This window comes from Aethalodelphis obliquidens, unplaced genomic scaffold (assembly GCF_003676395.1).
Source record: "Aethalodelphis obliquidens isolate GAN/ISIS:26980383/991018 unplaced genomic scaffold, ASM367639v1 scaffold46, whole genome shotgun sequence".
In the NCBI taxonomy this organism is placed as follows: domain Eukaryota; kingdom Metazoa; phylum Chordata; class Mammalia; order Artiodactyla; family Delphinidae; genus Aethalodelphis; species Aethalodelphis obliquidens.
In genome coordinates, this window is record NW_020837990.1 from 16142454 (window position 1) to 16169476 (window position 27023).

Genomic DNA, 27023 nt, shown 5'->3' on the forward strand with positions numbered 1-27023 from the left:
TTTTGAAAGAGAAAAATAGTCAAAATCAGCTTGAGAGAAGGACACTCTGGAGGATATAAAGGAACATGAGGTCACCAAGCTTTACACAGATTTCCCAAGGGCTGAAAGACAACTGTCTGTCCACCTTGCTTTTAACCTTAAAGACTGGCCAGTCGTGGCTGCCGCAGCCTGTTGACCCGGGGCCTGCATCCTTATCTCCCCTTCCCCTCTCTCCACGTGGTCAGCAGACTGGCGTCCGTTCACTCACTTGAGACGTTCAAAGGTCAAGGTTTTCGCTCAATGAGTATCTTCCAGCAATCTGTGCTCCAGACAACAGTGACTACCCTTTGTCCTGGTATGAACACAGTTGCTCACCGTTTTCCAAACACTTTCACACATAAGCAAAGAAGAGTCTGGGAGCCCTCCAAGATTTTAAAGTTTAGTAAAAAATGAAATTACACAGTAAGCTTTTGAAAAGTTAAAACATCCACATATGTGAGATTGTACCTCTGCCTTTACTGCAGGCTGTTTGCGAAATTCAGGAAGCCCTGCCTTTCCATTCATTAAACAGATAGTCGTTGAGCTCCTCCTAAGGGCAAGGCAGGATGCAAGGTGATGGAGGTGGAGAAACAGGGCTTGTTCCTTGCTCTGATGGGGAAGGCACGTAAGCAGACACCCTCAGCACAGGAAAACACAGAATGGAGGTGCTGTGATAGGATAAAAGGGTCACGCTTGTAAGAACAAAGGAAAAGCGCATCCTTCCAATGAAGGAGACACAAACAAGGTCAGGAGGTTGGCAGGTGTCTTGAAGAAACGTCAGTCTTGCTGAGCGGGGGCAGGAACTCCAGGCTTACCAGACATAGCATGGGAATATATGCATGCCACATTCCAAGAACCAGAAACACAAGAAAGAAGAAGCCAGACCAGACACCACAAAGCTGTGACCATTGGGCTAAGAAGGCTGGGCTTTTTTATGAACCAAGGAGGAGCATGAAGGGGAAGTGATCGTCCAGCTGGCTGTGCTGGTAGGGGAAGGTGGGGGCAGATGAGGCTGCTGAAATGATCCACTGAGGGCTGACAGAGCTGGCTGTGGCAACGGGAATGGAAATAAGTGGAGATTCAAGAGATTTGGGGCCGGTACAAACCACAGGGACTTGTAACCATCCTATGAATGGATGAGGAAGGAGGCAAAATAGACTCTGAGCACTATTATATGTGAACACTTGGATGGCGTCTATGGACTGGCCGGCTTTTGCTGTTTAAACATTTACCGTGAGGGCTTCCCTGGTGGCGCAGTGGTTGAGAGTCCGCCTGCCGATGCAGGGGACACGGGTTCGTGCCCCGGTCCGGGAAGATCCCACATGCTGCAGAGCGGCTGGGCCCGTGAGCCATGGCCGCTAAGCCTGCGCGTCCGGAGCCTGTGCTCCGCAACGGGAGAGGCCACAACAGTGAGAGGCCCGCGTACCGCAAAAAAAAAAAAACCCAAAAAACAAAAAAAAATTTACTGTGTTTAAACAGTCACATCCTGCATTGAGCCCTCGTTTTAAGCTCTTCAAACATCCCTGAGATAAGTGGGGGAGTTATTTCAATCCTCCTTTTTACAGATGAGAGAACCAAGACTGGCAAGGCTTAGCCCTAAGCAGGAAACCCAACTAACTCAACTAATTGGTGCAGAGCTGGGACGAAAGATCAGTATAGTCCTCATTACACAATCCAACGAAACACGAAGATAGCTCAAAACTGTCCTAGCGGCATGTTTCCAGCCTAAGTGGGACAAAGTTCATACAACTTTATATCGTGAGCTGTGTTGTAAGGTGGTTTGTTGATAACGGCCATTCCAAAAGCCAACAGAAAGCTACCAGTATGCTGAATCATTAAAAACATGGATGTACAGGACTCAAGTCTTACACCTTTTTGAACAAAATACCCTTCACAGATGCTATTTTTAGACTCAAGTTTTCCCAAAATAAAGTTTTTAAAAGAACAATCTGTCTAAAAAGCATGAAAAGAAATTCACTGACAAAGGTTTAGATGTTTTAGGACTTTAATGTCCTTCACACGGTCAACATAAAACACTGACAGTGGATGAGCAATAGGGGAAAAGACTCTTCAGCAAAGATCTTCCCGAACTCACAGCATCACTGGTCAAACACCATAAAGAGAACAGTCACGTGAACAAACGGTAAGGGAAGTTAACACAGATTTTTAGTTTAACAGCATAACTGAAAAACAAAACCAACCAACCAATCAATCAACCGTTCTTCTACCCACTGAAAGGAAAGTAGTGGTGAATCAGGGAGCTTCCAAATCTTGTGAAGCAGCTTAAAAAGGGAAAGGGGAGGGGGAAGGGGAGGCACACAATAGTTGAGAACGTAACACTCTAATGCACAAGGTCAGGGATCCTAACAATTTCTCAAAGTCTCAACATATACCAACAAGAACCGTATTATTAGAAATATAAAGGCACAGAGATATAAATGCATACAGATATAAAGTATTTGGTGTTAAAAACAGACCTTGCTAGATAAACATATGTCACTTTTATCGCTTTATGAGAATAACCGTATAAAGAAAGAATTCAGAAGACCCCACTGCTGTCATCTTGCAAAGGATCAAAATTCAGCACCTAGAGGACCCCACCCACCCTCCATGCTGTGTGTCTGTGTGTCTCTAAAAATAATAACCTGCAATTTGCATATAATTAAACCCATAGGCAGCTTTGAATATGAGATCTAGGCAGAAAAAGTAGCAGCAAAGACTACAGTAGCTGGAATTTGGTAGAAAAGCAAGAGAAGACTTTTTAAAAGCTTCCAGTTCAAGTCAGAATTAAGGTTAAGTTTCAACAGCTTGGGATAGCTGTGGATGTTTTGCTGTTCTCTGAAAAAAGAAGAAAATCTATCATAAGCATGTTCATTCGAGAAAAATACTGTGTTTCTTTAGTTTTTTTAGCCATGCCCAAGTGACTTTCAATTTTGTACATTGTTCAAGGGCAGAGTGTATATTGGTTAGGCTGTGCTCATAGCTGGTGCATCTCCAAAAAATGCTTCATGAAGGCTGCCAGCTTCTGGACATCTTCGATGGTGACAGCATTATACAGAGAGGCCCAAATGACTCCCACGGACCCAGAAGAACCACCAATGCAGCCGTTAAGAACAGAAGCATCTGGTTGAGCATCAAGGCGACCCTCCTTCCCGTCACCAGTTCCTGCGAGAGTCACGGCACCTGAGGCCATCGTGTCCACCCTCCCACCTGAAAGCCCCCGCAGGTGGCCAGGAGCGTCACACATCTCAGTCATTAGAAAATTCCTTTCCAACGCAGTGAAGGACCGTCACGCTCACATGGAACCTAGGTTAGCTCAACTCTTCGATGAGCCTGCTGTGCAGGGGGCAGCTATTCTCATGTGTGAGAACGTACATCTTTCATGGAGCTGACAGAATTAACTACTCTCTCTGACGTTCGGGGGAGCAACAGTGTCTGTTCTTACACTGAACAGGCTGTGCCAGCTGCACCAGAGCTGGGATGGCACCCTTTGTGCTGTCAGAGCAGATTTGCAAAGGAAATTTTGACCAAAGCTCCTAGAAGGTGTGGCCCCACCATGCTCTCAGCCGTGGAATCGTGCTAAGGGGTCTGTAAGCAGCAGCAGGAGAACTCCCGTAACAAATGGTCTTTCCCAACTAGTTACAATAACTGCTACTCCAGGATGGGCAGGCTCCTAGATGTGTTTCCTTCAGTGTCTGAAAACTAAACCAATTCTCTGACAAGCTTCTGGATGGGACAAGTACTCACCACCTATGCCCTTTCTGGGAGATGATATTGAGTTCAAGAGCTTTGTCGAGAAATCTTTTTTCTAAAGCATTATCTCCTTTGGTGTTGCCAATGCGGAATGGAATATTCATCCTGCTTCTATTGGGGGCTCCACTGGACATCTGAAAAACATGTCTTTTGTTCCAGCTATTTTTCTGCAATGTGCAACTGCCATTAACAAAGCAACAGAAAAGTTTTAAAAACCATTTTCTAGATGCAAACAAGAGATTAAAAAAAGATCTGTGCCAGGACATTTATAATTTACTTAGGGAGACTACTCTTGCATATGGAACAGTGAGTTAACATTCTCTTATATGACTCATACTTAATTTCCAAAAGTCTCAGTTTCCTCATCTGAACATTGGGAATAATAATAATATCTCCATTTCATACTAGTCATGACAGTTCAGTGGTACAACATATATGAAACTTCCAACCCATGGCAGCCACACAGCAATGTGAATGAGGCCTTTTCTCTACAAGGCTGCAGAGAAAAAAAATAAGTTGGTCCAAATAGTGGCTGTAAGATTTAAAAATAATGAGCAGCAGCTTTCAAAGCACTTAAAACACTGTACTGTCCCAAGCTGTGTGACCTTGAACAGGTTACTAAATCTCTCTGTTGTGCCTCTCTGATATGAGGACTAAATGGCCACAAATTCTCTGCAGCCCTCCCAGCAAGACGTGGGTTGTAGTGCTCCACACCTTTTGAATATGGGCTGGCCTTGTGGACTTGCTTTGACCAAGAGACTGCAACAAGAGTGACGCTGTGCAACTTCCAAGCTGAGGCCTCAAGGGGTATGCAGCTTCTATACCTGCCCTCTTAAAACATCACTGCCATGTAAGCAAGCCCGAGCTAGCCTGCTGGAAATAACAGGCCCAGCCCACAGCCAGCACCAGCTGCCAGACAGATGAGGGGGGCCATTTAGACTCTAGGTGGATCACCAGATGACTTTGGTTGAATAAGTGATCTCAGATGAGACCAGCAGAAAAAACCACCCCACTGAGCCCAGCCTGACCTGCTGACTGAAAAGAATCCTGAGCAAAAGAAATGGCTGTGGTTTTAAGTCACTGTCTTGAAGTGTTCTATGATGCAAAAGTAGATAACTGATAAAATTCAGAACAGCATCTGGAACACATTCAATGCTATGTAAATATCTACTGAAGTCAATAAATTTGTCTTTTTATTCTCAGCACCTTGCACAGGGCTCATACAGACTCTCAAAAATGAATGGGTCAAGTTTCATCTAGGATACGTTAGTATTGGACTTCAGTTTCTGATTTGGAAAGTAAGCCAGAATTATCTTCCACTGACAACCAAAGGAGACAAACAGAAGAAGAGCTGACATGCTATTCTGGATTACAAGGAAAATATGTAATAACTCTCTCCATTTTCTCAAGCACATCTTGTTTTATTCTTCCACTTCTACAGGGTGGGATTCATTAAAAGTAAACAACAAAGAAAAGCAGTGTGAGGAAGTCCCCATTAAAAGCTATGCTCGTCCCTCAGGGCACACACATAATTCCTGTTAAAGTTGATAGGAGTCAAGTGCACATTGACAGACAGAAGAGACACAAGCAGGGAAACCAAGTATCTGGTAATAGGCTTTGAGCCTGAATTCTGGGACCCCCTTTGCACAGGTAGTAGGTATCCTGGTTGACATTTACATTAAAAATTTAGTGTCTACCCTCTTTGATATTCTGCTGCCTCAGGTTCCCCAGGCGGCAGTCCAATTATAGAGCTGGAGCAGCAAAACGGACACGTGATTTAAGGGGAAAAATATTAAAAAGGGGAAGAATTAGAAACCTGGATTTACAAAGAATCTGTATTTACAGTCGTCCCCCCCACATTTATCCATACTACTGTGAACGTAGGTGGTACCATGACAGCAACAATGTCGTAACAAGTAGAAACTGAAGATTAAATTTGCACGGTGCCCAAGAGTGTCCCTGGTGTGGGGCTGAGGGAAGGAAGAAAAAGATGAAGGGGAATTGGCTGCTCCCAACCTAGCAAGACGGCTGTGGAGGGAATTCAAATTCCACAGGACAAGCGCTGTGGAAGCACAGAGCTGAGCAAGTAACTCTGACGGAGAGAAGGTTGAAGGTTTCAGAGGAAGGGAGGTGGGAGGGGTCAGGACAGGGGAGACGAAGGAAGGGCATCTGGCAGAGAACTGTCTCTGCCAAGGCATGGGGGACCCCAGCAAGTTCTCTGCAGCATCTGGGGTGCTGGGTGCCTGGCTGGGGGCAGGACTGCAGACTGCGGAGGGTCTGTGTATGCTGTGATGCAAATATCTAATTTCTGTTTAAATGAATTATCAATGCTTCAATCAGTCAATTAGACAAAAAGTCAGGTCAGACTTTAAAATTGTCTAATTTAAAATGCAATTCTCAAGTAAACATGGACCAGTTGCTGGACTTTTCCACCAATCTGTCTTTCCCCCTGCCAGTGGCTTTATATGTTGATAGTTCATATGTTAACATTACATTTTATTAATGTTAACATATATGTTTAAAATGTTTCATCTATCCTTCTGCACTAACTTTTTCAGGCGAACACTGAACTGACTTCTAGATATTTACTAATTTTTGTGACTACTGCGTATGGGATCTTTCCTTGTTTTTTATTGTTATTTCTGGAGAATGGGAAAGTAACTGACTTTTACATATTTAGACATAACCGATCACAATTCTGAACATGATCATTTCTAGTTTTTCCACTGATTCCTGCATTTTGAAAAAACAGTCATTATCATCTGTGATTTTTATTGTCTCCTTACTAAAGGCTCTGGAACCAGTCCCCCGACTCTCCCCATGTTCTTATCCTGCCTGATCCCACTTCCCTGCTGCACATGACCCTAACCTGTCTGCGCTGCTGTAAAACACTGTCTGTTCACAGGGTTGTGAAGATAATAAAATGTATTAATATCTGTAAAGCGCCAAGGGCTCTGCATATTTTATTTTATTTTGGGGTTGTCACTAGACACATCACATGCTTCCCTCTCTTTCCTAAGGCCTGGATCCCCATGAAAGTGAGAAAAGGTGACCTCAGATATGGATTTGATCACTTCAACAGCTTTATCATATTAAAATTAATATCATTAATATCTAATACATATTAAACACTATGTGTCAGGAACATCCTAGATGTGTTCCATAAGAACCACAAATAATATTAACAGCTACCATTAAGGAAATAATTAACTGTTAAGGCTATTTTAATTTTAGCACATCGGAAAACGTAAGGGGTATAAGTTCTAGTAGCATTAAAAAAAAGAAAAAGTTACCAATTCTAATAGTAGCTTTTTTTCGACCACTTCCCAAAATTATAGTTCTCTTTTTCTGTCTAGCAGCTTTAGATGGTTCCTTCACCGATGGAGAAGTTATCCACCGGTACTGAGAGAGAAATAATAAATATGCCATTTAAGTCACAGGTAATCTATGAGGGTTTGATCTTCATTGGAAATTAAGATACTTTAAGTTAATAAAGGTTTTCAATCTGCATTTCTGGGAACCTAAATTAAAGCATCACACAACATTTTCAAAAACAGAAAAGCCATTTCATGTGACTAAAAACTTAGTTTTAAGATGGCAGAAAGTACCTTGATAATATTCTTTTAAGAAAGAAAAAAAACAAGCCATTAAAGAGAAATTCTTCCGAAAGAACTAAAACATGTTATATACCTCTGACTTGGCACTCCTTCCATCTGGAGGACTTTTTTGATAACTGCTTTTATCACAGAATGATCTAGATAAAATAAATTGAAGTTAGAGTAATTATTTCCCAATGAGTGGCTATTTCCATTTAAAACCAAAAGCCAACTAATTACTGCTTTTCCCATAAAATTAAATATGAAATCTATATTATGTAATTATACACTTATTTCCCCCTTTGTGTATTCTAATTTCTTCCTCAGAAACCTAAGATGCCACCTTGCAGACTGCCCCAGTGGCTACTATTTTGGCAGCAGCAAAGGTCAACTTTAAACATTTTGCATCTAAAGAGGCTCTGGACACCTTTGGATAGAAAGTATAGTCTGAGCACTGTCCAGACACTTAGATACCTAAAGGGCATCCAAGATAACAAACCAAAGTCCTGATATTCCCTCAAAAGCTGCTCCCCATCAGCCCCCTTCTTCTAAGTGATACCACCCAGTTGCACACATAATCATCAACGACTTGTCTCCTTGTTACTATTTCCTTCATACCCCACATCTAATCTATCTGCAAGTCTTGTTAGCTACACCCTCAAAACACAACCTGAATTAAACTGTTTTTCACTTGGTCCAAACTTCCAACCTAAGCTAGTCCATAAACATCTCTTTATTTGGACCACTGTGAGAGTCTCCTAACTGGTCTCCCTGTTTCTCTTCTTTATCCCCCCAAGTCTATTCTCTATACCAGGTCACCTTATTGAGATACTATTTGGATCATGCCTTTTTCCACTTCAAAACCTTCTACTCGTTTAGAATAATCCACATCTTTACTCCAGCCTTCAAGACTTTACAAAAGCAGACCCCTGGCTAGCTCCTTGACCTCATGTCATACCACACTCTTCTTCACTCAGTACTCTGGCCATGTTGGCCTCCTTGCTTTCCCTTAAATACTCCACCCACCTACATGACTGCATATGCATTGCCGCCTTGTCCTGGAATGTGCTTACTCCAGTTCTTCCATGGCTTGCTCCTCTCTTCATTCAGGTCTCCATTCAAATGCCACTTCTCCAGTGAAGCTGTCCCCTAACAAACTTATCCAATGGAGTCCTACCTGCCCCCCCCACTCTCCTTACATTAAGGTATTTTTCCACTTCCTACTGTCTAAAATTATATTACTTATCTCTTTACTCATTTCTATCTGAACTACTTCATTAGAATGTAAGCTCCATGAGGGCAAGACTTTTGTCTGTCTGGTTCACTGCTTTATCCCTAGTGCCTAAACCCGTATCTGGCACACAGAAGGTATTTAAAAAATTACTTGTGAAACTGACAAATGAATAAAGTATTCCTTGCAAAAATTCAGAGGTTGCACAAGAAGGAAATAATGCTCTTGGTGGAAGCAGGCTTAGTATCTAGGTTCACCTCTATTCAGAGTAGAGATAAGAACAATTTACAAGTATAACTCACTTTAATTAGTACATTATCTGCTAAAAACATAAGGGAGTGCAACATTAGAAAAGTACAGTTGATGCTTGACAACATGGGTTTGACCCTCGCGGGTCCACTGACACATGGATATTTTTCAGTAAATATGTACTATAGTCCTACACGATCCAAGGTTGGTTGAATCCACAGATGTGGAACCACTGACGATAAACTTATACCCAGATTTTCAACTGCGTAGGGGTCTGCACCCCAACCCCCAAGTTGTTCAAGGGACAATTGGGACAATTGTATACGACGAGGAAAGTTAAACACATTAAGTTTTAAAAATTGTCAATATGTGAACAAATTCTTTTTGTTTTGCTATGTGTTTATCAATTTAAAAAAGTGACCGCATACCAACAAGTGGATTTTTTCTTATATCCAGAATGAGCAGAGCTCTATTTGGTTTCAAGGGTCTTTAGTAAAGCCTTCGCTCCTTCATTGGTGAGGCCACACTGCTGCAGATCAAGTGCTGTTGATAAAAGACAAAAGGTCACTTGCTAACTCTATACAGACTTAACATAGAGACAACTCTCATTTTCTCACGTGTGGAAGAGTCCTGCACAAGACAAGTCATGGCAGGTTTGTAATTTTGGGTATGGAAAAAAACAGAAACATATATGCACACACATAATGCATAATCCAATTTAAAAACCTCTTCTTGGATGTGCAATGATAACCCTGCCTTTAGTACCAATAAATCATCCAACATATTTTACAATTACAGAACTGAAGAATTACTGTATATAACCTATGAGCAAAAAACATCACAAAATGAATCTCAGTTCATAATTAGCAACGGCGGCAGTGGCAGTGTAAACCTTACAAGCAAAAACTGGTGGAGCTCAGAAATGCACTGCATTCTTTTGATCGTGATCTTGAGCTCCAAATCACACATGAAACTAGTTAAAAGGGGAAAACAAAAATAGAAGAAATGTAATAACTGTTAGTTTTAGAACAAAAAAGACAAGTCTAAGAGGATACAAATAATAATAAATTCGAAGAATGTGTGAATAGAGAATACATACTAAAAACCTATCATGAAAGTATGATGGTCAAGAACTCTCTCCGTAAAAGGTCAGACAAAAATCAGAACAAATGATCATGAATTCTAGTCGTTCTGGGGCTGAGCAACACTCATTTAAACAAAAGGGATCATCACAAATGTTAAAAAATGTTAAAAAATATTACATGAAAGGAAACTACCATGAGTTTTTTTTTTTAAGTGTTGTGTGGACCATCACATTAAAATAACTGGAGTCTTTCAACACCCCACGACACACGGAAATAGAAAGTCAGACATATGGATCTGACAGGATATGATACAACCCTTACAAACTCTCACTACAGAAGAATGGACACAGGGTATAATTAACCAACTAGCCAAATTAATACAAACAGCCAGTAAACCTCACCAGTAAATCAAAGGAATACAAAATAAAACAACATGTGGTTATTCTCCTATCAGATTAAGCCAAGACTCTGTAATAAAAGCCTTTAAAAAGTCTATACCCGGGCTTCCCTGGTGGCGCAGTGGTTGAGAATCCGCCTGCCAATGCAGGGGACGCAGGTTCGTGCCCCGGTCCGGGAAGATCCCACATACCGTGGAGTGGCTGGGCCCGTGGGCCATGGCCGATGAGCCTGCGCGTCCGGAGCCTGTGCTTCGCAACGGGAGAGGCCACAGCGGTGAGAGGCCCACATACCAAAAAAAAAAAAAAGTCTATACCCTTTTGATCCAACAACTCTCTTTCTAAGAATTTAACCAAAAGAAATAGAGATATAGGTAAGGATATATATCAGAGTACTATTTGTAACTGAAAAACTGGACATAGCTTATATACAAGAATGGATAAGCTATGTGTACTGTGGCATATTCATATAATGGAACACTGAACAGTCACAAAAACTGATGCAGTAGATGCAAATTTACTGACTTGCTAAGATGCTCATACTAAATTAACTGAAGAAAGTTACAAAATTTGGAGTAATCCTACTTGCATAAAAAAGGGAGAGGTACTCATTTTTGTAGTTTTACAGTTTTTAAAAGTGCTACAAGCCAGTGTTTGTGAGAGGCAGGCTTCACATCCACTGTTGGGGTGGACTACAAATTGGCATAGCATTTCTGGGTGGTAATTTGGCAATGTGTATGAAAAGTCTTAAAAATATGTCACACTTAGTCATTCCACTTCTAGTACCTTATTCTACAGAAGTAATCCCGATGGACACAGAGATGTATATACAATGTATTCACATTGTTTCTGACAGGGAAAAATAAACTGTCTAAATCTAATTGCAAAGAATCGATTAAACTATGGGACATCAATACGATGGAATACTACATGATACATCATTAAGTGAAAAAAGCAGGAATATGAAATAGCAAGTATACTACAATTCTATTTTTGTAATCCCTAAGTGTACAAATATATTTATAGAAAAAAAAAGACTGAAAGTATATACACCAAAATGAACAGTGATTATGTCTGGGTATTAAGATTATAGGTAATTGTTCTCTTGTTACTCTGTATTTTCTGTAAAGAATATATGCAACTCTTAGAGAAAGTTTAAAAGCAACATAAAAGCTATCAGAAAAATGAGGCTTAAAAAAATTCCTATCACAACAGTATCATGCCAAAAGCTAAGCATATATCATATTAAAAATTCAATATTTTCAATTTTAGAATTTACCTCTAAGCCATAAATCCTCACTAAGAGATTCTGCCAAAGCACTGGCACCCAGGTCACCAATGAGTGTGTTGCAGTTCAGAGTGATGCGCCTCAAACCAGCCACAGAGTCAAGATCAGGTCTCCTGGAAAGAAGACTCTCAGCCCAGGTTTCTTCGTGCCTTCTGATAGTCTGATATTTCAAAGATTTAATGGGATGAAATTAAGATGCTTGAATAAGGAAACAGGGTGTGCCTACTGAGTATGGCTTATTATGTCAGAGATTTACACACACACATATCAAGCATATATTCCAGGAGCATCAACCTGAGAAATTAAACAGTCAGTTCTGGTTTTTCGAGTCCAGTGACCCAGATTCTAGTCGGTCAGTGATTAGATTCTAGCCACTGGATGTCCTGTTTTTGAACACTTATGTAAAGTTGGACAACTCAATTACAGTCTATGAATTATTTTCATTATGTTCTAAGTCAGGGAATTGGTTCTAAATTCTATCTTTGCTGATTTCACCATTCTGTCCTCCAATGGCCTCCAAACACCTGACTGCGCAAACCATAAGAAAACTTTTTAATATGCATCTTATTTATTAACAAATCATACACACAAAGTTCCATACATATAATTTATGTACATTATAAACTACACAGATTTTTAAAAAATAATACAAAGGTAAAAACGTTCTAATATTTTCTTTTCCTAACTCCTAAGGCATTATTTTATTTTACTTATTTTTTAAAAAAATTATTTATTTATTTGTTTGTTTGTTTGTTTGGCTGTGCCGGGTCTTTAGTTGCTGCATGCCAGACCTTTTAGTTGTGGCATGTGGGCTCTTAGTTACGGCATGCATGTGGCATCTAGTTCCTTGAGCAGGGATCGAACCCAAGCCCCCTGCATTGGGAGTGCATAGTCTTAACTGCTGGACCGCCAGGGAAGTCCCAAGCATTATTTTAAAAACTATATTTACAAAATGGATACACATGATACCTAGGGTATGCACACAAGCTTTAGAGGCCTGGACTATGCAGAGCCAGTTTGATGTGCCTTGGGAAGATAATGGTTTGACATCTAAGCACAAGTACTGTCTTAAAGACATTCAATTCTTTATATTCATAAAGTAAATTTTGGTAACAGGGAACACTGACTGTAAATGAAAAAAGTCTTATTACATTCTTGAAAAAATAAAAGACTCAAAGTGCCTTTGACACTCTAAAAGGAAAATCATTAGTGTCATTTTTCTATTAACAATAACTTATAAAAGCTCCAAGCAGAATCAACAGCAATCACTTACACAGTGCTTAGTATGTGCCAAGCACTATTTATACAAATGAGTTCATTTAAACCTCATAATGAGGCATAGAGGTTAAGTGATTTGTCCATGGTCACTAGCTATGAAATGGGAGAAAGGGAATTTGAACCTAGGCCATTTGGCTTCGCCACCCAAGTTCTTGACTGTTTTCTACCTCAGGGGTCAATGGACTTGCCCTGTATAGGTTCAAAGAATTTTTCAATTTTTAAAATCTAAATTTAAACATTTCCAGATTTGTGGGCTTTACAGTTTCTGTTGCAACTACTCTACCCCACCGGCGTAGGGTGAAAGTAGCCATAACTACCATGTAAACAATGGGTGTGACTATGTTCCAAAAAAACTTTCTTTACAAAACCAGGTGACGGGCTAGATCTGGCCCACCAGCCATAGTTTACCTATCTCTGATCTGCACCAGCGAACTATTAAAAAGGCTTCATGTCAAATTATTAAATAACGTTAGGCTGAAATATAGTAATTATAACCACTGTAAAGTTGTTAAGGCATTATTTTAAAAACTATATTTACAAGTTGCTGATGTACTGATTTTTATTAGTTTAAAAACTACAGCAGCTAATAAACACTTGATTCATTTAAGTCTTGAAGACTATAATGGCATAGTTTCTTCACAGTATTACAATAAATGTTTTCAGTAACTAAAAATACATAAAAGTATTATTATGTATTATATATTAAATCTCTTATTTCTAAAATTAAGTGGACTGTCTTTACTAAATGGTAGAATCCAAAACTGAAAACTGGTCATATTCTTTTAGCAAAATGAAAGCTGCACTCACATGTATCAAAAGACAAAAATTAACTGCCATCTATATCAATATATTAATGTGCTTCAATCACATGTTTTCATGAAAGTTTAAACATAAAATCACCTTTAAGATCTAGGCCATGTGATCTGCTCCTTGCCATGTCAGATTACACCCCGTGAAGTTTACTTAACTTAAGTGTGATAGAATTCTTTATACCTTGACAAATAACTAAAGGGAAAAAAAAAACCACACACACAATAAGATGAAGAGCCTATACATCTGTCAATCTTAACTTATTTGCTTTTCTTCAATTGGAGGTTTATAGCCACATTCTTAAAATCATTAATTACAATCTTCCCAAACAGGTAATTGACGAACAGATGCATTCTAAAACTTGTCAGTAACAAAGTGTTATTCCAGTTTACAGCAACAGATTAATTCTATTTAGATACTAAAACTGAATACACTGAATACTGCAAACTTTATTCCCAACCACTCAGCAAAGTACTACATACCTTTTCAGATATAGGAAAAAAAAGAAAAAGCATAAGATTCTTCCTATTTTCATTTCTAAAGATACACCCCAATCTTGATTATCAATCAGCGATTTAAACGTCAACTATAAACCCAGTATTTTATTAGGTGCTATGCAGTATAATAGAGCAATATAAGAGAGAGGACCTCAAACCCTCTGTTCCCTCAAATTGAAAGGCAGGCTTCCTGACCCCTCCAGACTGCTACTGGACACAGGGAACACACACTAATGTTTCAGGACCCCAACCAACAGTCACCTGCTTTGTGATTACTTCCATGACACACCCCTACTAACACCACTGAGTATGCTGCTCCTATGGGACGTTACATATATTTCCTATTTTAACACATACCACAGTGCATCATAATTATGATTGCAGATAGATGTTCTAACAATTTAAAGAGAATGATGACTTTTTTGCTCTTTACATCTTGCTATTTCCCTTCCCATAATACTTCTTGAAGAGAAACCATAAAAATATAGACGAACACAAAAAAACAGAAAATATACAAAATGTGCGGTTTGTGGCTTAACACAAACTTAAGTAAAATTAGTTGTGACAGTATCCAGCATGACAAACTTTCATGGTACAAGTGAGAATGGACCAAGGTTTGAGCAGGTATAGGAGACAATCCAGGCATGAACACCACCAAGAAAAGGTAGACAGGAAGTAACATGGTGTGTAGGAAATCATGAAACCAGCCTGATGGGAAGAGACTTAAACAAGATTGAACCTCACTTTGTAAACCTCCAACTCCAATTGGACAATTCGCAGGACACAGGTGCACCAAAGTGGCCAATCTATTCAATCCCTTTAATGTGGAGGAAGAGTTTAAAATTTTACTGGTTTAGTTTGCCCCAAAAGCAACTATCAAATGTTGGCAGGACACAGTGAAGGCTTCCCTTTGTTAACATAGTTAAGTCTCTCTCTCTCTCAGAACTAGCCCACTTAGCTCCAGGTTCCTTAGCGCACCCGACACACTTACACAACATTTAAGAGCTTTACACAACTGGAAGGTCACATCTTTATTTCTTATCGCAGGAACACGACTTCTGTAAACTTTATTTCTGCCAGAACCTAAAGCAAAATTATTGTAAAATGAGTGATTTAAACCATACATTTTATCATCATTAAAAAGCATCTAAAAAAAAAAAAGCATCTGCTCTGCTAAGGATTAGAAACGACTCCTGCCCTTAACACCTTCATTAAGGAGGGACATGTATAAACTAAAAATTTCAATCACATGAGATAAAGAACCATAACCTTTATGCACAGAGGTTCCTATGGAGGTAAAAAGTTATATTAAGTGACGGCTTCATGATAACCCTGAAGTACAATCTAGAAAGATGAGACTACGCAGAGTTGGAGGAGGAAGTGCCTTAACTGCAGAGGGAGCACCTGTGCAAAGACACCCAAGCCTAACAACTGCTGCACACTGTAAATACTGCAGGTGGGGATGACTAAAGGCCAGGGGTCCCAGTGTGAGAAGAGACATAAATGAAAATAGAGATGTTGGCCGAAGCAAGCCTGGGAGAGAGCATGGCTTGTATCCCACAGGTGATGAGGCCTGGGGCTACCACTGGCTGAGTAAGGGTGCCTCCGCTGATTAGAAAAAGGCGCCCCGCTGCTGAAGGACCAATTAGATAAAGGGAGTGATCACAAAAAGCTCCCCTTCCTCAGGGCCAAAGAGCCCCATGAGGCTGGGCCAAGCACAGTTCAGACTCATGCCTCCGTGCAGAGCACACGCTGGGCGGCTAGTATACACTAACTCTGTGTGGGCAAGCCATTAGCGGCATTATTTTAGGCGTATCTTTTCATGTTAGCAGATCACTCAACCCGAGTAGGCAGATGAACTTAGAGGAACTGAGCCCAGGAGCTGTGAAACCACCCAGGAGCTTCTGCCATAGTTTCTGCCAGGCAAAATGTAATATGGATGAAGAAGCAAATTTAGGAGGAGGTCAAAATCACAAGCTAGACCCACTGGATGCAAGACATAAAGAAGGTTCAGTGAAGGAACTCTGAAGAGAATGGGCTCTGCAATAAATTTTTCTTACATTCAATGTAAAACATTAGGCAAAATTAAGTACAGTGGCCTTTAAGGTCCCTTCCAGCTCTAATTTCTTTTGATTTCTAACTTATTACTCTGGTTAAGTAAAGTCCCTTCAGAGATACAGAACAGTTCTTACACCTGAATGGGATGCAAAGAATAATCTGACTTCTCTTCACCAGGGGATGAGTTGAACTGTCCTTGCAGAAGAGATAACAGATGATGTGAACCCCAGATCCTAGAAAAGGGCCAGGCACACGATAAGTATTCAGCTTTTTGAAAACAAATGAACAATCGTTTCCTCTCCTAGATCTTCACAACCTTCCTCTGCTGGCTACTTTCTCTCACCTTATAAACATCCTCAAATATACCCACTTAAAAAACTCTCAGACCTATGATTCTTTGGACCTTCTTGTGGATAACCTAAGTCTCTACCATGCCTTCAAACACCTGTCCCCACCAAAAGCCCAGGTCTGTACCTTGGGTCCAGACCTGTCTATCAGGCCCCTCTAAAGCACTGAAGATTAAGTAAGATCCTCTCGCCACCTCCATTCCCTTTCTACTGTGCTCTGTATCTCACAAAAAGATGCAGCTGTAAACTGTCACCCACGCTTGCTGCCCTCCCTTTTCTAACTGGTCACCAGGCCTCACCCATTCTCTCTCAGATGTGCAAAATCCAGTCCCACCTTTTATAACTTAAGTGTGACACTTAGATTACAATTCACCCTGCACCCAATCAACTGCCTTGCACATGGAGGTCCGAGTGAGCCTCTAAACCAGAATCCCATTTCACTGTTCTTTGGTGTTTCCCACAGCCTTCAGGATAAACATCCAAAGTTCTGACATGACAAACAAGGCCCCTTTCTGTTTGTCCCCACTAGGTTTCCAGTATCAACTCTCATTTCTTTCCCAAAAACCTGAGTTCCAGTTCTGTACCTCAGTTTTGCCATATTTTCTTACAATTTCTCAAACTCTGACACACACTGCTCCCTCCTGCCACCCCAGGAGCTTCTACATATCCTTAGAAAGGATGGCACCTCCTCCAGGAAGCCTACCCTGAACTTTCCCTTCCAAGATTCTGTGCTCTGCAAAGGGGAAAGGTGGGGGGGGGAGGGATAAATTAGGAGTTTGGGATTAACATATACACACGACTATATATAAAATAGATAATCAACAAGGACCTACTGCATAACACAGGGAACTCTACTGCGTATCCTGTAACAACCTGTATGGGAAAAGAATCTGAAAAAGAATGGATATAGGGGCTTCCCTGGTGGCGCAGTGGTTGACAGTCCGCCTGCCGATGCAAGGGACGCGGGTTCGTGCCCCGGTCCGGGAGGATCCCACATGCTGCGGAGCAGCTGGGCCCGTGAGCCATGGCCGCTGGGCCTGTGCGTCCGGAGCCTGTGCTCTGCAACGGGAGAGGCCACAACAGTGAGAGGCCCGTGTACAGCAAAAAAAAAAAAAAAAAGAATGGATATATGTATAAGTGAATCACTTTTCTGTACACCTGAAACTAACACAATATTGTAAATCAACTATACTCCAAAATAAAATAAAAATTAAATTAAAAAAAAAAAGATTCTGTGTTCTGTAGCACCAGAACTCACTTCTTCCAGAGTACTGACTACTGTGCTTGTGTTTACCTGCCGCCCAGTAGAAGGGGAGATTACCTAGGGCAGAAGCATCGTCTCCAGCAGCCCTTGGTTCTGACAACTCATTCAAGTGCCAGGATACTTTACACACATAACCTGCTTAATTAATTCTAAGAACCCACAGAAAGAGTGGTTTTTAATGTCATTTTACAAGTGTGGGGATTGTAGTGCAAAAGTAACCTGCCCAGGCCACAGAGAGCATAAACCCTGGAATTTAAACCCTAAGCTGCCTTCACACCGGTGCTCTTTCCACTATATGATACGACTATTGAAAAAAAGATTTTTTTTCCCGAGCCCTGTTTTAACGGAAAGGAAATGAAGCTGGGATATATCAATTTCCTAATCGCTTTGGTCTGTACCAGACAAAGTCATTCAACAGACCAGGTAACATCTGTGGAACAATTAACGATGCTCCAAACTGTGCTAAGTGTTCTACATTGTAGAGTCTACAAGCATTAACAGTGAGTCCATGCAACCGCCACAGAGAGCGGGTCCTGTTAAGCCCATGATACAGATGACAACACTGAGACCTAGAAGCTTTAGGGCACTCGGCCGGGGTCACGGAGCTGGTAGGAGTCCTAGGCCGCACGCCCCGCCTAGTGCACGCAAACCCGGGCACTGGTTGCCGGTTCTAGTGCCCACCCTCCACCTTGCACCATCTAAAACCCCGCTTCACAGCGCCCACACGAGAGACCACGGAAGCGGGAACTACAAACCTGTCTCGCCAAGCCGTGGCTGGAAGAAGCTCTGGATACAGATCAGGGGCAGACGGTGCTCAGGAGCGGCGCCCAGTCAACCCCGCGGAGGCTGTTTGCGTTAAAGTCCAGCAGGCTCTCCCGCAGGGAGGCGCGCACGGCGGGCAGAGGCACCGAATCCTGCAACGCGCACAGGTCCTCACAACGCCAGAAGTTGTTGGCCGCTCTGTCGCGGCGCAGCTTCACCGAGTGATCATGGCCCGAACGCGGCCTGGCTGCGGATACGATGCCCACATCTGCCTGGGGGCCACGGCTCGCCTCCCAGCCCCTTGGGCGCCCACCGCCCGGCGGCTGCGGCCCAGCAGCATGCGCAGGAACGGCGTCGCAGCCAGAAGACGCAGTTCCACCGGCTCCAGCTAGGCCCGCCCCTTGATGCCGCGCTCCAGCTCCGCCTCCAGCCCGCAACATCTGCAGTTGACGCCTACCTCAACTGCCTCCACGCCGCCGGGCTGAAATTGAAGCCGGCGTGCGGCCCCGTGGGGGCGGGGCTCGAGGACGTCAGAGAACTCGCCGTGCGTCACCACGCAGCCCCGCCTCCCAAGGGGACGCGGCCTGAGGAGCAGGGGCGGGAGCTCCGAGACTAGGGCGGTGCGACAGGTAGGAGGTGTGGAGAATTTGGGGTTTCCAAAAAGCGTTTGCTGACTCATCCAAACAAAAGTGAGACATGGTTGTATCAGCGCATTTTAAAAGTAGTTAAACTCCCGATAAGTGTCTGTGCTCGCCCCGCCCAGGAGAGAGCGTGCACTCTGTGAGGGACACATGAAAAGTTGAATGAACGTCTGCCTGTGGTCCGTTACCTGGTGCACGGCTGTGTGAATTTCTGCGGAGAGCTCTTAATTTCTGTAGACCCGGACTCAGACGACTGGTGTTAGTAAATTAACCCTGCAAGGAGGCCGTTAGCCTGTGGTAGCTCCAGTGATGCAGCCACCTACGTAAACCAACCAAAATCTAAGCCTGTCAACGCCTCAGGGTGAGGAACACCGCTGAGGACAACCAGTCACAAACCACCAACTAGGCTTTAAAGCTATAGCAAGTCAGTAATTTCCTTGCTTTGCTTCTGCCCTTTTAAAATAAAAATCTCTGCAGCTCCTGTGGCTGGAGTGCTCCTCACCACTTCCGCTTTGGTGGTGCCTGAATTGAATCTATTTTTGCTCAAATAAACACTTAAAATTTTAAATATGCCTCAGTTTGTCTTTTAACATTGGCCGTAGAAGTTGGACTTGTATCCAGTTTCTAGAACAGTGGTCGTCCTCTGGTCAGGCCTTAGGCGTTACGTGTACAACGTTCCTCTTCTACCGCCACCTTCTGGATGCCTCCACCCACTACCAGCTCCCCCGCATCAGATCCCCTAGATGTGGTCAGCAATGGCTTTTACATGCAGCGTGGTCACATTATAATATCGCAGACACTCCTCCGTCCTCCAGTCAGCGTGTGAAGTGAACCATTACCATTCCTGTTGAAGAGCCTGGTGTGACAACTTTCCCAAACACAGCTACTCCCCAGCTGACCCTGGGTAACCACTCTTCTGAACTTGGTCTCCATCACTGCCATGGATGTCTTTATATTTAGGCAACATTTTTAAGTATTCTTAAACAGCATATAGTATTGTACTACGTTTTCTCTTGTTACTTGCTTTATTTAGTGTTATCTTTGCTCGGTTCATCCATGCTGACACGTAAAGATCTGTGTAGTTCATGTACTTTCCTTGCTATGTAGGATTCCCATGTAGGGAAATACAATAATTTATATGTGTATTTTCCTGTTGATGAACATTTAAATTGTTTCCAATTATCAGTATGATTTCTGTTTGAAAAAAATTTTATATAATTTTTAAAGGTTACTTTACATTTATTGCAAAATTTTGGCTATATTCCCTGTGTTCTACAATACATCCTTGAGCCTATCATATACCCAGTAGTTTACATCTCTCACTTCCCCACCCCTGTATTGCCCCCTCCTCCCCCTCCACACTGGCAACCATTAGTTTGTTGTCTATATCTGTGAGTCTCCTTTTTTATTATATTCAGTAGTTTGTTGTATTTTTTAGATTCCATATATAGGTGATATCCTACAGTATTTGTTTTTCTTTGACTTATTTCACTTAGCATAATGCCTTCCAAGTCCGTCTATGTCGCTGCAAGTGGCAAAATTTCATTCTTTTTTATGGCTGCGTAGTATGCCATTGGTTATATGTACCACATTTTCTTTATCTGTTCATCTCTTGATGAAACTTAGGTTGCTTCCATATCTTGACAATTGTAAATACTGCTGCTGCGAACATTGGGGTGCATGTATCTTTTCAAATGAGTGTTTTTGTTTTTTTCGGATATATACCCAGGAGTGGACTTGCGGGGTCATGTGGTAGTTCTATTTTTAGTTTTTTGAGAACCCTCCATACTGTTTTCCACAGTGGCTACACCAACTTACATTCCTACCAACACTGTACCAGGGTTCCCTTTTCTCTACATCCTTGCCCACATTTGTTGTTTGTGCTCTTCTTGATGATAGCCATTCTGACAGGAGTGAGGTGATACCTCAGTGTAGTTTTGATTTACATTTCCCTGATGATTAGCAGTGTTGAGCATCTTTTCATGTGCCCATTGGCCATCTGCATTTCCTCTTTGGAAAAATGTCGATTCAGTTCTTCTGCCCATTTTTTAATCGGGTTGTTAGTTTTTTTGATGTTGAGTTTTATGAGCTGTTTATATATGTTGGATATTAATCCCTTATTGATCCTATCCATTGCAAATATTTTCTCCCATTCAGTAGGTTGTCTTTTCATTTTGTTTATAATTTCCTTTGCTTGCAAAAGCTTTTAACTTTAATTAGGTCCCATTTGTTTATTTTTGCTTTCATTTCCTTTACTTGAGGAGATGGATCCAAAAAAATATTGCTGTGATTTATATCAAAGAGTGTTCTGCCTATGTTATCTTCTAGGAGTTTTATCGTACCCAGTCCTACGTTTAACTCTTTAATCCATTTTAAGTTTATTTTTGTATATGGTGTTAGAGAATGTTCTAATTTCATTCTTGTACGTGTAGCTGTCCAGTTTTCCCAGCACCACTTATTGAAGAAACTGTCTTTTCTTCATTGCATAATTTTGCCCTCTTTGTCGTATATTGGCATAAGTGTGTGGGTTTATTTCTGGGTTTTCTATCCTGTTCCATTGATCTATATGTATGTTTTTGTGCCAGGACCATACTGTTTTGATAACTGTAACTTTGTAGTATAGTCTGAAATCAGAGCATGGTTCCTCCAGCTCTGTTCTTCTTTCTCAGGATTGTTTTGGCTATTCAGGGTCTTTGGTGCTTCCATACAAATTCAAAAAATTTTTTGTTCTAGTTCTGTGAAAAATGCCATTGGCATTTTTTTTTTTTTTTTTTTTTGCGGTATGCGGGCCTCTCACCGCTGTGGCCTCTCCCATTGCAGAGCACAGGCTCCGGACGCGCAGGCCCAGCAGCCATGGCTCACGGGCCCAGCCGCTCCGCGGCATGTGGGATCTTCCCGGACCGGGACACGAACCCGTGTCCCCTGAATCGGCAGGCGGACTCTCAACCACTGCGCCACGAGGGAAGCCCCGCCATTGGCATTTTGATAAGGATTGCATTGAATCTATAGATTGCCTTGGGAAGTACGGTCATGTTAACAATATTGATTCTTCCAATCCAAGAACATGGAATATCTTTCCATCTGTTTGTGTTACCTTCAATTTCTTTTATTAGTGTCTTATAGTTTTTGGAGTTCAGGTCTTTTGCCTCCTTAGGTAGGTTTATTCCTAGGTGTTTTATTGTTTTTGATGCAATGGTAAGTGGGATTGTTTCCTTAATTTCTCTTTCTGATAGTTCATTGTTAGTGTATAGAAATTCAACAGATTTCTAAGTATTAATTTTGTATTCTGCAACTTTACCAAATTCATTGATGAGCTCTAGTAGTTTTCTGGTGGCTCTTTGGGATTTTCTTTGTGTAGTATCATGTCATCTGCAAATAGGGACAGTTTTACTTCTTCCTTTCCAATTTGGATTCCTTTTATTTCTTTTTCTTCTCTGATTGCTGCAGCTAGGACCTCCAAAACTATGTTGAATGTAAGTGGTGAGAGTGGTAATCCTTCTGAGTATGATTTCTGTGTTGCTATATCCATTTGTTTTAGTCTCCAGCATCACTTAATGTAGTTGTCTCCTGTCTTCTTAAAGCTCCCTCTTCTGTGTTTTCCATCAAGTAAGTTATTGTTTTTATCCCTCTCTACTTCCTTCTTCTCAGTCTCACTCTTGGGTGTCTCTTGCTTACCCAGTTTCAATGTAGGTGTTCTTTAGTTTCCCATCCTCAGCGTCCACCCCTTCGGACATTTCACAGTTTCTCTGGGTGATCTTATTTCCTGTTCAGGCTTAACTTCCCGCCTCCAGGGTGATGTCTTCTAAAAAAGATAGCTGTCTCCATACATCAAACTGCCTCCTGGAAAGCTGCATATTTCTCATTGTCCTCAGCGTCAGATCTGTGTTCCTCAGCTTGGCATATGAGCTCCTTCACGATTGGACTACCTCTTTTGTCTGCCTTCTGGCTACATTCCTTCCTGAATGTCTTCTCTAGACATGTGGACCAGCTTGTAGTTTTTGATGTTCCATCATTCCTGCCTGGGCCTTTACAGATGCTGCTTCTTTACTTAAGACCCTCCTCTTCTGCTTGCTCTTCAGTAAGCTGACATCTGCTTCTTTCCCAGTCTCAGGTTGGGGGCCAGCTTCCCTAGGAGCCCTTCTTTCCCTAACCCTCATCTCTCCTCCCCTGCTTCTTTTTTTTTTTTTGCGGTACGCGGGCCTCTCACTGTTGTGGCCTCTCCTGTTGCGGAGCACAGGCTCCAGATGCGCAGGCTCAGCGGCCATGGCTCACGGGCCCAGCTGCTCCGCGGCATGTGGGATCTTCCCGGACCGGGGCACGAACCCGTGTCCCCTGCATTGGCAGGCGGACTCTCAACCACTGCGCCACCAGGGAAGCCCCTCTGCTGCTTCTTTAGTGCCTCACTACTCTGCTCCCTGACATCCCTGTATCATAATACTTAGTGTCCCCAATGATAAGCATCCTTTTAGATAGTTTTCCTTCCATAGACTCTAAGCCTTTTGAAGGCAGGCACCGTGTCTCATTCATCCTTATATTCCCTATGCCTAGCACAGTGTTGGTACAGAGGAAGTGCTGATTAATGACTCCTGGAACTTTCTCGTCTATTCTCCATATAAGTCATTACTAGCACCTTGTGGCTACTGCCCACAGATGAAGCTCAGGGAAGCTTTATCATATTAATTAATCATGTAACAGATTAACTTAAAATGTGCTTTCCTCGAGCTTCCCTATTTTCTGTCTGGCACTCAAGGCTCGCCTGATCATCTCTTCCCTCCTTACATTGAATTATGTCTTAATAGTGGCTTTGGTTCTCCTTTCATTATCTGGTGTGTTCTAGCTTCCCTGAACATGGTGAGCAAAAGCTGCCTCCCCACAGCACCTCTGGGACCCTCTGACAAGCCAGGTGCATGCCCGGCCCAAGACAAGATGCCTGGGCTTTGCTGCAGGTACCTGACCTGGGAGGGACATGGCTATTGGGCAGTACAAGACACGGGCTCTCCTCCTTCCAGGCTCTGGTGAGTGTAAGTTTGACTAGAATACAGTTTATCATTTTACCTCTGATTCCCTGTACTTGACTGCTGGTCCATCATGACAACATTATACCTAGACTGCCAAGCCATTTTACCTTCCCATGGAACCTCAGTGGAGATGTTTTTTGCTCATCTCTAACATTCGTCTTCTCTGGACCTGCTTTCAGAGCAATGCGTTTTGTTAGATGCAGTCACAGAGCTATGTCAACAACATAGCCTGTCTTATTTTAACTGACATGTGGTGACCATTTCTTTTTTCTACTCCCTTACTTATGGCTGTTAAGAATGACTCTTTCTCCACTCTTTTCATGTCCCACTAGACTCTGTTCTGTGTCCTTGCTCTCTCACCTGAAGAGGATACCTCTTCTTTCACCAGGAAAGTAAGGGTTCAGACACACACTTCCTCGTCATCTTTCTGCTGACTCTGGCTGCCTTCCAATCCATGTTCCATGACGCAGGCACCACCACCTCCTCTTCAAATCCTTCTGTGACTGTCCATTGCTCTTAGGATAAAGACACACCTCTTTACAGTGGTCTAAAATGTGGAGTCACAGCCTGGCTGCCGGTGGAGAACTGTTGCCATTCTGTAAGATAAGGTGGTTGCTTCACAATGTAAATCATATGTCCACTAGATATACTGTTTGGTTTAACAGGCAAGACTTTCTTGATGAACGAAGCAGGGTGTTGACTTGCATTCTAGAGCAAGCTTCTTATCTTGTTGTGCACTGGCACTCTGGGTGCGCTAGTCTGCAGGGCAGGGCATCCCCTCGGCATGATGGAGCATGATCTCTGCAGCCTTGTCTTACACGTCCTTCCTCAATCATCCAGCCCACAGTGGCCTCCTTTCAGGCATGCATACTTACAACGGCACATTGCCCATGCTGGCCCTCTGCGTGAAATGTCCTTCTGTTTAGTTTGCAACTGATTAATGCCTCCTCATCCTTCTCATCTCTTCTCCTGTGTCACTTTGTCAAAAAAGTATCCCCTTACCTACTCAACTCATCACATCCCCCTACCATAGCTCACATAACACCAGGTACCTCTCGCTTATAGCCTTCATTACATTTCACATTCAGTTTTAGATAGGTGTTTACCATATGGTCTGTAAGAAAGAGATCACGTCTGTTTTGCTTACTCTTGCATCCCCAGCGGCTAGCAAAGTTACTGATAACCTTTGTTAAATGGAGAAATGAATGTATCCAGTCAATGACCAAGTCCTGACAGTTTTTCTTTATAGTGTCTCTTTACTCCTCCCTTCAATCTGTGTTGCCATTACTCCGATTCTACCATTTATTATTTTACACCTGGGTTATGATGATTGCTTCGGAGAATAGCATGTCTTCCTATGTTCCTCCCTACAACCTCTATTACACCTCCCAAGGTTCTTGGATTATGCCATTGCCCTCTTCCAAACCGTCCATGACACCCATTGTCATCACAATACAGCCAGACTCTTAAGATTGACCTTCAAGTCCCTCCATAATTTGGCTTTATTTTCACTTTCTAGACTTTTTAGGAAATAACTGGGTCTAATTGTCTCTGCATCTTTGCTCCCTTTCATATCTACCTATGATGTTAGTTTTTTTTCCCTAGTCAATCTATCTTCCCAGTTTTCTCTGGGAAAACTTCACTGAGAATCCAAGCAAGATATGGATCCCTTCTCTCCCCTTAACTTGTAAACAGTTTAACAAGACGTATGTGGAACTGCCATAAGGCATCTACATCTTATCTCCCTCTGTGATATCTAACCTCCCTGAGAACAGGGGTACATCTCTGTGTTCTGTGCAGTTCTTAGCACAGTGTTATACACATAGTAAATGTTTGGTAAATGAATGAATAAGTGAATGAGTCACCATGAGAAGGGTATTTATTCTCTCATTCTTTCTCTTTCCACTTTCAAGTTTCTTTAGTTAGTTTCCTTAGACAAAAGGTTTCTTCGTAGCTACACAGTGTCCAAGCTCAAAGAGTGTTGCAAATAGCTGCTAAGAGCATCCTTCCACCACTTTAGAATAGCTTGCTCTCCCTCTCAAGTGGAGAGAGCAGGATTCAATATTTATTAAGTGCCTTTGTCCACTTGACATTTAGAGGCACTAGGGGCATCAGTGCTCTATACTCAGTGAAATGCCTATTTTGTTTTTAATTTTCCTTTGTGAATAACAGCTATCCACAAAGATGTTTCGTTCGAATTTTCCACCCTTTAGATTCATAAAAAGCATTTTAACTACGTAGAAGCAGAAAATGAATAGAAAGAACTTTGCATTACATTTAATAAAAGTTTAGAGAGATCTTTGTGGTATATTAGTGACGTTATTTGGGGAAACTTTAGCCATGTACATTGTGTTGGAGAGGCACCAACAGTTCAATAATTCTCAAAATTTGAGTACACAGTTGCCTTACATGTAGGCATGGTGGCAGCCATGTACATAACAAAGCTTTGGAGGATGTTGTATTAGTCAGCTCTTGCTGTGATAATGCTTTGGAACAAATTGCCCCAAAACTCAGTTACATAAACAAGAATTTGTTTTTCTTAGACCTATGGGCTAGCTGCAGTGGCTCTCTTTTAGACCTCTAGATGGCTGCTTTTGCTCTGTGTTTTGGGTCAGTTTGAGGTCTGTCCCACACATCTTCCTCTGGAGCCCAACTGTGAGGCCACAACTCCCAGGCCCTGTCTTCTCACAAAATTCAGTGAAACATAAGAGGTGAGCCCAACCGCACAAGCCC

The 27023-nt window shown here is 42.1% G+C and overlaps 1 pseudogene; it reads right to left on the reverse strand.

Moving 5' to 3' along the window:
* Window positions 1-2005: 2005 nt before the first annotated feature.
* Window positions 2006-19071, reverse strand: LOC113606977 (centrosomal protein of 78 kDa-like; annotated as a pseudogene).
* Window positions 19072-27023: the final 7952 nt, after the last annotated feature.